We start from the raw sequence: 13,452 nt of genomic DNA, 5'->3' as shown, positions 1-13,452 counted from the left end.
CTACCGGGGAAGCCCGCCCCGCCCGCCAAAGCCCACGGTTTAAACGGTTTGGGTTAGGCGGGCTTTTGTCTTTCGGCGGTCCCAAATTTCCAGCCCAACCCGCCTTTTTTGGCGGCTTACGCGGGCCGGCCCGGCGGATTAAGGCCCGTTTACCACCCCTAGGGAGAACCTATTATGCCACTATATTTACAAGAGGTTGATGATGCAACATGAAGAAGATCAACTAAAATAAGAAAGTCTACAATTTCTAGTGACTATGTAGTGTATCTTGCTGAGTCTGACTACGATATTTGTGGTGAAAAGAACCCAACGACGTTTTTACAAGTAATGAAAAGTCGTAATTTCAATTTATGGCTAGCTTCTATGAAGGATGAAATGAAATCTATGGCGGATCGGATAACCAAGTTTTGGATCTTGTAGAATTGTCTGATGGGGAAAAGATCATTGGCTGTAAATGGGTCTTTAAGACCAAGAAGGATTCATCAGGCAATATTAAGCACTACAAGTCTTTACTTGTTACCAAAGGATCTGCTCAAAGGGAAGGAGTTGATTACAAGAAAACATTTTCTCCTGTTTCAAAGAAAGACTCTTTCCGCATTATTATGACGTTGGTAGCACACTTTGACATGAAATTGCATCAAGTGGATGTGAAAACGATATTCCTTAATAGAGATTTAGAAGAAAATGTTTATATGAGACAACCCGAAAGATTTATCCCAAGTGCTGGTAAGGAGTTAGTTTGCAAGTTTAAGAGAGCAATGTATGGTCTTAAGCAGGCTTCTCAACAGTGATATTTGAAGTTTTACAATGTGATTTCTTCATATATTTTCTATCAATGTATATACTACAAGGTTGGTGGGAGCAATCATATTCTCATCTTATATGTAGATGACATTTTGTTTGCAACAAATAATTTAGAGTTGTTACATGAAATGAAATAATTTTTTTTAGACATTTTGATATGAAAGATATGAGTGATGCATCTTATGTCATTAGCATAAAGATTCATAGAGATAAACATAAAAGAATTTTAGGTTTATCTCAAGAAGTCTATATTAATAAAGTTCTTGAAAGATTTAAAATGTAAAATTGTTCACCAAGTGTAGCACCTATTGTGATAGGTGACAAATTCTGCTTAGATTAATGTCCCAAAAATGAATTTGAAAATGAACATATGCAAAATATTTCTTATGCTTCAGCTGTTGGAAGCCTAATGTATACTCAGGTCTGTATAAGACCTGACATTGCTTTTGTTGTTGGCATGTTAGGAAGATATTAAAGTAATCCAGGAATTATCCATTGGAGAGTTGCAAAGAAGGTCTTAAGGTATTTTCAAGGGACCAAGGACTTCATTCTTATATATAAAAGAACCGACAATTTGAAAATTGTTGGATACTCAGATTCAAGCTTGGAGGGATGTGTTGATTCTAGAAAGTTAACTTCAAGATACATATTTATGCTTGTTAATCAAGCAATATCTTAGAAGAGTGCAAAACAATCACTTGTAGCCACTTCTACCATGGAAGCTGAATTTATTACTTGTTTTGAGGCTACATCACAAGGTGTTTGGTTGAAAAATTTTATCTCTGGGCTTAAGATCATCGATTGAATCTCTAGGTCATTGAGAATATATTGTGACAATTCTGCTGTTGTATTTATGGCTAAGAATAATAGAAGTAGTAGTCGAAGTAAGCATATTAACATTAAGTACTTAGCCATTAAAGACTGAGTTAGGTCTAATTAGGTACAGATAGAGCATATTAGTACTAAAAAGATGATAGCTGATCCTTTGACAAAAGACATGCCACTAGAATTATTTAAGGATCATGTTACTAGTATGGGTTTATGTTCTGTAATGTCACTTATATGACTTATGTTGTATATAATGTATTATATGACATATTTGGACATGAAATTCTTATCATTATTTGTTTCTAATTTAGTTAGTATATATGCGCATACATGATTGAGAATGACATAAAATTTAGTGAAGGATCTAGAATAAGCATTGAGCTTATTCATACAGAAATACCACATAAAAAATTTATTCAATTAGGAGATGTTATATTGTAATACATGTAAGGTAATACTTGATTAATAAAGACCTACCACTATAATTCGTGTAATTTATTTTAATTGTTTAAACATAGTTTGTAATCACAGGCTAGATGTAACAAATATTGGACCAGGGAGAATGTTAGAATTTTATTCTATTTGTGGTCTAATTTGTTAATATACAAATTAGTCTATGTGGTATTATAATTGTTAAGAAATTATACTAGTTAATTGTATTAGGAGTTGGTTTCTTTTTTGATGGAAAGAACACGAGTGTTTATTCTTATCATTGCAACAACAAACAAACACATTCTGATTCCATTTGACTTGTTGATTCAAAAATTGAAAGTTCCAACTTTCAAATTAAATCAAAGATTTTATGACTATAACTAGAGGTACGTAAATTACTGATTTTATAAAATATCTAACATAATCAATTCAACCGTAATTTAACTAAAACTATTTTTATAATAAATAATAAATAAATTATAAATAAACATACTAAAATATAATTATTGTCTAATATAAACATTAAAATATTTTTTAATTAAAAATACTATAAAAAAAATATGATCAACTAAAATTTTGTGATTTTATCAAAATACAAATTCAAAAATTTACTTCATGAATTTTAGTGATATATATATATATATATATATATATATATATATATATATATATATGTATCAGAAATTAAATATTTATACTGCCATTGATAAGTAAGATATTACATTATGGGTTATAGAACATCTAGACTCTAGCCTCCAAAATTGGATTAATTCAGAGAAAGCAAGAACAAAAGCACACCAGCTATAGTGACATATTTATAAAATTTTCAATATTCACAAAAGCACATCGGCATATCTTCACATCTTCAAAGAAATTGTAGTTCACAAGCACTCATCCTTATCTCATTAAGCGAAAAACATAGATCATTCAAATAGAAGCTCGTTAAATTAAAAGGCTAATTAATTTAATTGAGTTAATTTAATTCATATATATTTTTTATTAAATTAAAAATTATCATGATCAATATATGTTTTTTCCTATCAAAAGGTTGATAATAATTTTAATAATGATTAAAGTTTTAATAAAATTCACCCTCTAAGCTGGGACACCGTGTGTAAACCAAAAGATCAAGGCAGATTAGACATTCGCAAAGCTCAAAAAACAAATAATATTTTTCTCATGAAACTCGCTTGGGGACTCATGACGAAATCTGATAGCTTGTGGGTTAAGGTTTTCAAAGCCAAGTACGGCTGTGGTGAGAACTTAATTTCCAAAGTCCATAAAAAAGCCAACTACTCAAACGCTTGGAAAGGAATCGTGAAAGTCTGGAACCAATTTCAAAAGAATTTGATCTGAAGAATTGGGAATGGACAATCTATTACAGTTTGAACTGATCATTGGGTTCCAGGAATTACCAGCCTAAAAGATGTGTCTTTATGCCCTATTGCTGCAGATAGAATAGCCGAAAAGCTCTCAAGTTTTACTAATGGGGATGGGGAGTGGAATTGGGAGACGATAAATAGCTATTTCTCTGAAGATATTTCTGAGATTATTCGCACGCTAAAAGCTCCTCACTACTCTCTTGGTGCGGACTGTATTAGCTGGTTACCATATACTAATGGAGAATTTTCTATCAAATCAGCATATTCTACTTATTACAGTGGAGATGGAGAATCAGACACAAATTTTAAATTGTGTTAGAAAATTAAAGTTCCTCAAAGATTAAGAGCTTTCAGTTGGCTAATCTACAATAATGCTCTTCTTACAAATGCTAAGAGAAGAACAAGAGGTCTTACCATGGTTGGAAGTTGCTCCAAATGTCTGGATCATGAAGAAATTCTGTTCCATGTGCTGTGCGACTGTCCCTATTCCCGTAGTGTCTGGACTAGCAGGTCAACCAGTGCTCTTCCCCGAGGTTTCTTTAATCAACCTTTGCAAGATTGGCTAAAGATAAATCTCTTTAAGATCACTCAAAAAATTAGTGGGACTCCTTGGTCCACTCTCTTTGTTACTGTCTGCAACAATATTTGGAAAGCTCAGAATGATTTAGTTTTCAATTCGGAAATTTCTACCAGTCTTCATGTGCATAATCTTTCTAGTTATTTGGCAGAGCAATATGACAATATGATAAACCTCACCGAGAGCAGAAAAAAAATTCTCAACCCTACTAAAGCTTACCTTGTCAGTTGGGAACCTCCAGTGAATGGGTGCATAAAACTAAATGTTGACGGCTCAGTCATCCAACCCGCTGGTTCTGGAACTTATGGCGGCCTCTTTGGTAATGGAGATGGTAACCTCGTGGCGGGCTTCATGATGAAAATTGGAAGAATCACCATAACATTTGCAAAATTTGGGCCATCTACATCAGAATGAATCTAGCAGTGGAGCTGGGAATCAACAAATTACAGATAGAGACTGATTCTTCCTGTGCGTTGAAATAAATTGACAGGTCATCTAGTAGCCACCATCATACGCTTTCTCTGATTAGGGCCATTGAGGATCTCCGCAGTAAAATGACTTATGTGTCGTTTAAGCACGTATTTCGCGAAGCTAATTTCTGTGCTGATGCACTGGCAAAGCAAGCTCAGACAATCTCGACCGGCCTTCTCTGTTTTGCAGCTCCACCCCCTTTCCTGATGCCTCTCCTTGCTGATGACAAAGGTAGAAGGAAGAGTGTGAGAGTGTTGCCAGCGTAGTTGGCTTTTGTTTTGGGCCTTTGGCCCTCCTTTTTAATAAAAGAAAAAATATTTACAGTTAACTAATTTTTAAATTCACAACTTAAAAAATTAACTAAAGGCATCAAACTATAGTTTTAAAAATCGAATCGATTATCAAACCACTTTAATTATTAATTTATTTGTCTAATCTGTTAGAATTTTATTCTATTTGTAATCCAATTTGTTAATATAAAAATTAGTCTAGGTAATATTATAATTGTTAAAAAATTATACTAGTTAATTGTATTGGCAGTTGATTTATTCTTTGATGAAAAAAACGCAACTGTTCAAAATTTATATAATTTGGGTTTCTAATTCTGATCATTATAACAATAAACAAATATATTCTAATTCCATCTGGTTTGGTGATTCAAGAATTGAAAATTCTAAATTAAATTAAAGATTTTATGATTATGACTGGAAGTACGTAAATTGTTGATTTTATGAAATATCTAATATGTGGTATCAGAGTAAGATTACCTCTATCTTATCATTTCAAAATTGAATCATTGTGCGTTATTTTGATTAATTATTTTCAAAAGAAAAATACATAGTATAAATTTTAGAATAAGTAAGAAAAATCATTAAAATTAAAATTGACGCACCATGAGAAGAGGAAATAATAGATATTATTCTCTAAAAGAATCTTTTAAATTTGTGCCGTAGTTATTCTTCATAATGCCATAACTTTCTATGATTTCCATAAGTTTCCTCATTTTTGAATTAAAAAAATAATAAAATGGGAAACACTGTTTAATAAGAACCAAAAAGTGAAGAAGAACTGCTATAGCGTGTGTTACTTTAAGTTGTAATGGTTTTTCCCTACTATGTTTATATATGATTTTGTTAGTTCTTTGCCTCATTTCTTTTAATTTTTACGTTGGGCTGCATTTGAATTGCTATAAAATTGAAAATTTTGTTTTGGATGAGACTTGAACTTTGATCTTTCAAGTGTTATTAAAATGATTATTTACTGGATTATTTTCAATTTTGTTATTTCTTATGTCACTAAATTTATTTATTTGATGATGATGATTATATTTGCATGTAATAATAATTCTTTCGCTGCATATCATATTATGATTAATATATGATTTATTGATAAGTAATCATAGCATCTTTGATAATAATTATATTTAAAAAATCACACAAATATTAATATGATATATTTATAATTGTTGTGAATTATATAATAAACTTATTCACAGGAATTTATTATATTATTTACATATAATTAGGTTGAAATAGAAAATATTTTTTACTTCTTAATTAACCCACAGATATTAAAATGTAGTATTTTATTTTCTAGTTTTAACACGTGTATGTTAAAGTCTTCGTTTACAGGTAGATTTTAATGACACTATAATTCATAATTATTTTGATATGATTTGCATTGGCATGTATTATCATATGTTATGGATTTTGATGTGTCTATTTAAAGTTGAATAATGTTAGCATGATTTATTATTTGCAGCAGTAATGATATCTGAAACCGTATCTGAAGTTCGTTTGTTAAGTGGTGACAATTATAAAGAATAGAAAGATAAGGTTCTCTTTCACTTAGGGTGTGCAAACCTTGACTATGCTCTTCGTAGGGAAAGAGCCTCCAGCACCTACTGATGCTAGTACTCAAGTTGAAGTAGCATTATATGAATGGTTGAAGAAATCTAACCGTTTAAGTATGATGTTTATTAAGTCTGGTATCTCAACTAGTATCCGGGGTTCAATTCCTAATTACGGAAATGTCAAGGATTACATGAAGGCTATTGATGAACAATTTGAGTCTTCTAGTAAGGCACTTGCAAGCATCCTAATGGCACAATTGTCATTCGTGAGACTTACCTGTGTAAGGGGTGTGCGTGAGCACATCATGAGGTTGAGAGACATAGCAGTACAACTGAAAATTTTAGAGGTTAAGATCTCTGACTCATTTCTGGTGCATCTTATTCTAAATTTTCTTCCTGCCTAGTACAGACCATTTAAGATCTCTTATAACACACATAAGAAAAAATTGTCCATTAACGAATTACTGGTGATGTGTGTGCAAGAGGAAGGAAGGCTAATTCAAGAACTTGGTGAAGACAAATGAGGGTGGTAAACAGCAAACTTATAAGAAGAAAGGAAAAGGTATTGCATCCCATCCTATAAAGAAAGAAAGTACACGGTGTTTCTTTTGCAAAAAGAAAGGACATATGAAGAAAGAGTGCCCAAAGTTTAAAGCTTGGCTTGAAAAGAAATGTACTAACCTTTGTGATCTTATTCTTTCAGTGTGTTTTGAATCTAATTTTATTGAAATATGTCATGACACTTGGTGGATTGATTCTGGTGTTGAAATTCATATTTCAAATACCATGTAGGGTTTCATAAGGAAAAGGAAACCGATAGAAAGTGAATGAGCATCTATATGGGCAATCGGATGCGTTCACGTGTGGAAGCCGTTGTAATATTTATGCTTGTATTAAGTACTTGTTGTATTTTAGATTTAGAAAGAACCTTTTATATTCCAGATTTTTCTAAAAATTTGATTTCTTTATCTAAGTTTGTAAAACAAGGATTATGTATAAATTTTATGACGATACTGTTGATTTTATTAAAAATTTTAATATTATTGGACGTGATACTTTAATTGGTGATTTATTTAAAGTCTATTTAGCTAATAATATTCCATTAGGTTTAATGGTTATATGTATGGTAATGGTATGAATAAAAAATTCTCCATGTTGTGCCAGCAAAGATTGGGACATATTTCCATTGGGAGAGTGAAGAAATTAGTAAGTGATAGGATTTTTGAACCTCTAGACTTTACTGATTTTGATACTTGTGTGAATAGAATTAAGGAAACCAAACCAAAAAATCTCAAAAAGGTGCTAAGAGGAGTTCTGACATATTAGAAATAATTCACACTGACATATATTGTCCTGATATGTCCTCAAGTGATCAGAAATACTTCATCTCTTTAATTGATGATTATTCATGATATCTGTATCTCTATATGCTTCATAATAAATACGAGACATTGGACGCTTTTAAAGTTTATAAAGTTGAAGTAGAGAAACAATGCGAAAAGCAAATTAAGATCGTGAGATCAGATAGAGGTGGAGAATTTTTGGGAGATATACTGGAAGTGGGCAAGCACTTGGTCCATTTGCAAAGTTTCTTCAAGAGCATAGTATTGTGGCACAACACACCATGCATGACACACCAAATCAAAATGGTGTAGTTAAAAGAAGAAATAGGACTTTGTTGGATATAGTGCGGAGTATGCTTAGCAATTCCAATATTCCTTTATCCTTGTAGAGTGAAGCTCTTAAGACAGCCGCATATATATTAAATAGAGTTCCAACTAAAGCAGTTGATAAGACGCCATTTGAATTATGGAAATGTTGGAAGCCTAGTTTGAATTATATACGCATTTGGAGTTGTCCTGTTGAAATTTAGGTTTATAATCCACAAGAAAGAAAGTTAGACCCTAAGACAATAACTGCCTATTTTATAGGTTATGCAAAAAAGTGTAAGAGTTATGTTTTTATTGTCCCTCCCATTCAAATAAAATAGTTAAATCTAGAAATACAAGGTTTTTAGAGCATGATGTGAAAAGTGGGAGGAATCGTTCTCTTAAGGTTGTTAAGAATGATAATATTTGTCAAACCTCTCTATGTACAAGAGTGATTGTTCAATACAATGCTCATACAAATAGGGTGAATGTAGAATAACTTATTAGTGATGTTCCACATCATGAAGATAGTGTTCAAATAGATCATATAGTGGAGGATCAAACCCTTCATAATAAAAATATTGTTCAAGAACACATTGTTCAAGAGCAACTTCAAGAAGAGGGAGAACTAGGGGTGTCAGGCGGGGAAGCCCGCCCCGCCCCACCCCGCCCTGCCGGAAGCCCGCTCTCTGGCGAGCTGGCCCGCCCCGCCCCGCCTATTCAGGCGGTCCCAAAATCCTAGCACGCCCCGCCTAATGGTAGGCTGGCGGGCTGGCGGGCTAAGCCCGCCTAATTAATTGTTTTTTTATAAGGTCTTCATGTTCCAACTAGAGAGTTTGGCTTGCATCTTGTCAATGATATGTTGAAAATGCTGTTTACTACACTTCTCGTGGATTAGCGGAACACCTAAGTATTTTCCCAAATTGCTAGTGAGGGGAATCCCTAGTTCTTGGCTAAGCTCTTCTCTAATATTGTGGTTCACATTTTTAGAAAAGAAAACGCACGACTTATTGAGGCTGACTTTTTGTCCTGAAGATTCACAGAAGATTTTTAGTGCCTCCTTGACAACACCAACTTAGTCCCAATTAGCTTGCGCAAAAAGGACTATGTCGTCTGCAGAGCAAAGATGAGAAAGATTAGGGCCATTCCTAGACAACTTTATAGGTTTCCATTTTTTATTTTCAATAAAAGAAAGGATAAGATGTGATAGTCTTTCAACACAAAGTACAAAGAGATAGAGTGAGAGGGGATCTCCCTGTCTTATTCCTCTGGATGGTGTGAAGGCCTCAGAAGGAGATCCATTCTAAAGAAGGCTCATGCTAGTAGGCGAAATACAGAGATTAATGAGTGTGACGATTTTCTCCGGTATTCCAATATCCCTAAGCGTGTCAATAATAAACAGCTAGTTTAATCTATCATACACTTTCTCCAAATCTATCTTTATGGCCATAAGTAATGTGCCTCCATTCCTGGTCCTTATAGTATGAACAACTTTCTGCGCAACTAAAATATTATCCACACTAACTCTGCCTGGGACAAAGCTAGCTTGGGTATTAGCAATCAAACTGTTCAAGTGAGGTTTCAATCTGTCAGCAATAATTTTAGTAACAATTTTATAACACACATTATAAAAACTAATAGGCCTAAAATGAGTAAAATTTTCAGGGGAATGGGTCTTAGGAATAATAGAGATAAGAGTCCGGTTGACGTGAGCTATATTCTCTGGCTCTCTAAAAATCAACTTTATCCACTCAGTAAGGGACTCAGCCACAATGTTCCAAGAATGTTGAAAAAACTTGGCAGGTAGCCCATCGCTTCCTGGAGCTTTCCAACTTTCCATACTAAAAACTGTCATCTTTATTTCCTCTATTGTGATTTCTCTTAGGAGTTGTTGCTTTCCTTCCTCTGAGATAGTAGGGAACCAACCTGCAATAGAAAACATAGGCAAATCAGGATTATATTGATCAGGTGAATATAAAGATTTGAAAAAAAAGGCTCCCATAGTATTAAGAGTATTCACATCTTCAATCCAACTTCCCTCATCATTCTTTAGAGTAAGAATTTTGTTTTTTCGTCTTCTTCCGTTAGCTTTCTGATGGAAGTACTTAGAGTTCTTATCGCCAAAATTTATCACATTACATCTAGACATTTATTGCCAATAGCTTTTCTCCTGAATAGTAATAATCTCATACTCCTTCCAAAGATCCTTCTATAGCTTTTCTAAGAAAGGATTCGTATTGAAGGAGAGGCTGCAATTAATACCATCCAACCTTTTGAAAAGCCTACGCTTCTTTTAAAAAATATGGCCAAAAGTGTGAATATTCCAATATTTGGCATTTCTCACAAAAACTGAAATATTATCTAAAAGGTTTCCTTGTTTGTCCCAACTCTGTTTCACCAGATTGTTGTAATCTTCATGAATTAACCAAGGTGCCAGCAAGCGGAAAGGTCTCTCCCCTCCTTGGACAGTGGCGATGTTGAAATCGAGGATAAGTGGTAAGTGGTCAGACTTGAGCTTTGAAAGGTGTCTAACCCCCTGCTGTCGAAAACAAACTACAAAAATCATAATTACAAATGAATCTGTCCAATCTTCTCTTGACCTTTCCTCTCTGCCAAGTGTATGGTGGGCCAGAGAAGTCTAAAGAATTTAAATTGCAATTTCTCATGCAACTAATGAATCTATTGGTATCTTGTGAGAGGTTAGAGTTTCCCCCGGTATCATCCAAAGTGGCAACCGAGTTAAAATCCCCTCCAAGACACCAAGGGCCATTAATTCCCATAGCTAACTCTTCTAACTTATTCTAAAGGCTGCTTCTATTTCTTACATGAGGGCTACCATAAATAGCAGTAAACCACCATGGTTCTCCTTGTTCATATCTAACTTTCAAGTGCACAAACTGTTTCTCAGTGACCTCAGGTTCGATATTCCAAAGAGACTTGTTCCAAAGGCACCAAATGCCTCCTGCAAAATCATCAGCGTCACTAATACACCAGGAATCGAACCCTAGCTTCTTGATAGTAGCTTCCGCTTTATGCCCTGGAATATGAGTTTCCAGTAGAAAAATTAAGTTAGCATGATATCTATAAACAAGGTCTTTAATGATAAAAGAGAACCCCTTAGAGGCAGTTCCTCTGCAATTCCAAGAAATAATATTCATGATAACAAAGGGATAATGATAAGAAAAATCCTCCTAAAGAAACCAAGAATTTAAGCCTCCATAGGCCTGTGGTCAGGAGAAACAAGCTCCTTCTTTCTCTCGAGAGTTAAAGCAACTCTTTCTTGGGATTGGACATCCATCATGCTTTCATCCAGGTATAATTCTACCGGGTCTGGTGGCTCCTGTAGTTCACCAGCACTCTACTGTCCATAGGCTCCTCCGCCCATGAATTTTGATATAAGGGCAGTGGTGTGGGGGTCAGAGAGGTCAGTGATGTTCAGATGGGACTCTTGTTTGCTTCTAGCAATTTCTTTGCTTAATCTGAAAAACTGTCTCCAGTAATCTTGATGTTTGCCTTCCTTCTCTTTTGAAAAATTTTTATGCTCATTTTGAAGTTCTAACTTATTTGGTTTCAAACCTGGTTCAGCCTTCTGTTTCTCCTTTGTTTGATGATTTTGATTTGGTTTATTTTGTATTTTCTTGCTTATGTCAGCGCCCTTCTCCTTAATGATGGTGATGGCTTGTTTCTGTTTCTGTGCAGATCTTGCATTATTTGGTTGATTATTCTGTTTGATATGGACCTGCGTGTAATTTCTTTTCTTTTCCATATTTGGTTGGCTAGTTTTTCCTCCGTTGTGGGCCTGCTGACCCTCTTTTCCTTGATATTCCTCTGGCAAAATCTGAAATCTGGATGCACTTCCACCTTCCTTTTTTTTCTTTTGGAGTATCCTCCATTTTCGGCTTATTCCTTCTTTGACTTCTCTTAACTAACATCCATGGACCAAACAAATTTTCTGCTTGATTTTCCTCTCCAGCAGCAACGGTCTCATTATTTAAAGCAGATTCTTCTCCTTTTTTGGAAATGTTCTTTGGGATTTCAATGTCTGGATTCTGATTCAGTGTGACTAATTGCTCTTTCCTATTTTGTAGATTCTTGCTATTAATGGTTTCCTGATTTTGCTCCTTTTCCTTTTCAGCATTTTCCGCTAATCCTCTATCTCCACTAACCGCCACCGCTGCCACCGTGGGGCTGTCACCTGGTGATTCCTGACATTGATCAAGCTTGCGACCGTATCTCCCGCACTTGAAACAGATTTGATGAAGGCCGTCGTATTCGATGTGGAATTCTTTTCCTAAAGCTGAGAAAGAGGGAACTAACTTGTTCCTTAGATCAATCTCAATGCAAATACGAGCAAATTTTTCTCTAGAGTGGATGGAGGTTAATTCGTTAACTTTAAGCATTGTACCCAAAGATTTTTCAATCTTTCAGAGGAAATATTTGTTGTACAACTCTGCTGGTAAATTAGGAATTCGTACCCACACAACAATTTTCTGCACTTGTGTCTCCATTGACATAAAGAGGGGTCTCCATCTTTGCACAAGGTAGTGGTCCGCTATCATCCATGGCCCTTCAAACAAGGCATGTCCATAGTCTTCTTGACTTCCGAAGCTCACGAGAAAGAAGTTTTTCACTAGATCCATGACCCAGATAGAGCCTTTCTTAGCCCACCTTCGCTGCACCCGTTGGTCTATAGCCTGGAGATTAACCAGTTTTCCAAAAGGCTTGACAATTAAAGAGAACTTCCATGGTCGACACCATTCTTCATATTCTTCTAGAGACACCTCAATATTAGGCTTTGGATTGAAGGGAGCCTGATTCTCTATATTCATATCCATGGAGTCGGATTCAGCGATATAGTCCTCTGCCACAAGTTCAACAATTTCATCAGGATTTAGGTTTTCAAATCCATCGTTGACTACCACATCACGATATGATTTGATTGGCTGTTGATCAATTTCTGGGACAATGGTGTCCCTAATATGCTGATCGGTTGTAGGAGTTTCATCTGATTCCATCTCTATTTCTGTAGACTTGTCTTCAATGCCTTCTATGGGGTCGTCATACTGATTAGCCCCGTCCATTTTTACTTTTTTTGTGCTCCTGGTTCCTGGTGATGAGGTCTTCTTCTTTCGGCGATCTCTTGTCGACTTCAAAAGGTTGGTTTTCGGTGCTCATAGGAAGGTTTCTGATTAAATACTTATTAAACTATTCCGACGAGCGATTTTTAATACATTGATCGTTGATATGTGTAGTTAACTGTAAATATAGCAATGTAGGATTGAATATTTGAATGAATGCTTAAAACTTCAAAGCATGAAAATTAAATTCATTTTAATTTGGTTACTTCGGTTGTTGAAATCCCAAGACACAACGTTTCCCCTAATCAATGAAGAAACCACCATGATGAAATAGGTGCATAACATTTATATGATTTAGCTGTATAGTACAGGACTAACC

The sequence above is a fragment of the Arachis hypogaea genome, chromosome 20, assembly GCF_003086295.3.
Source record: "Arachis hypogaea cultivar Tifrunner chromosome 20, arahy.Tifrunner.gnm2.J5K5, whole genome shotgun sequence".
Lineage (NCBI taxonomy): Eukaryota > Viridiplantae > Streptophyta > Magnoliopsida > Fabales > Fabaceae > Arachis > Arachis hypogaea.
This window is presented reverse-complemented; position numbering follows the sequence as displayed.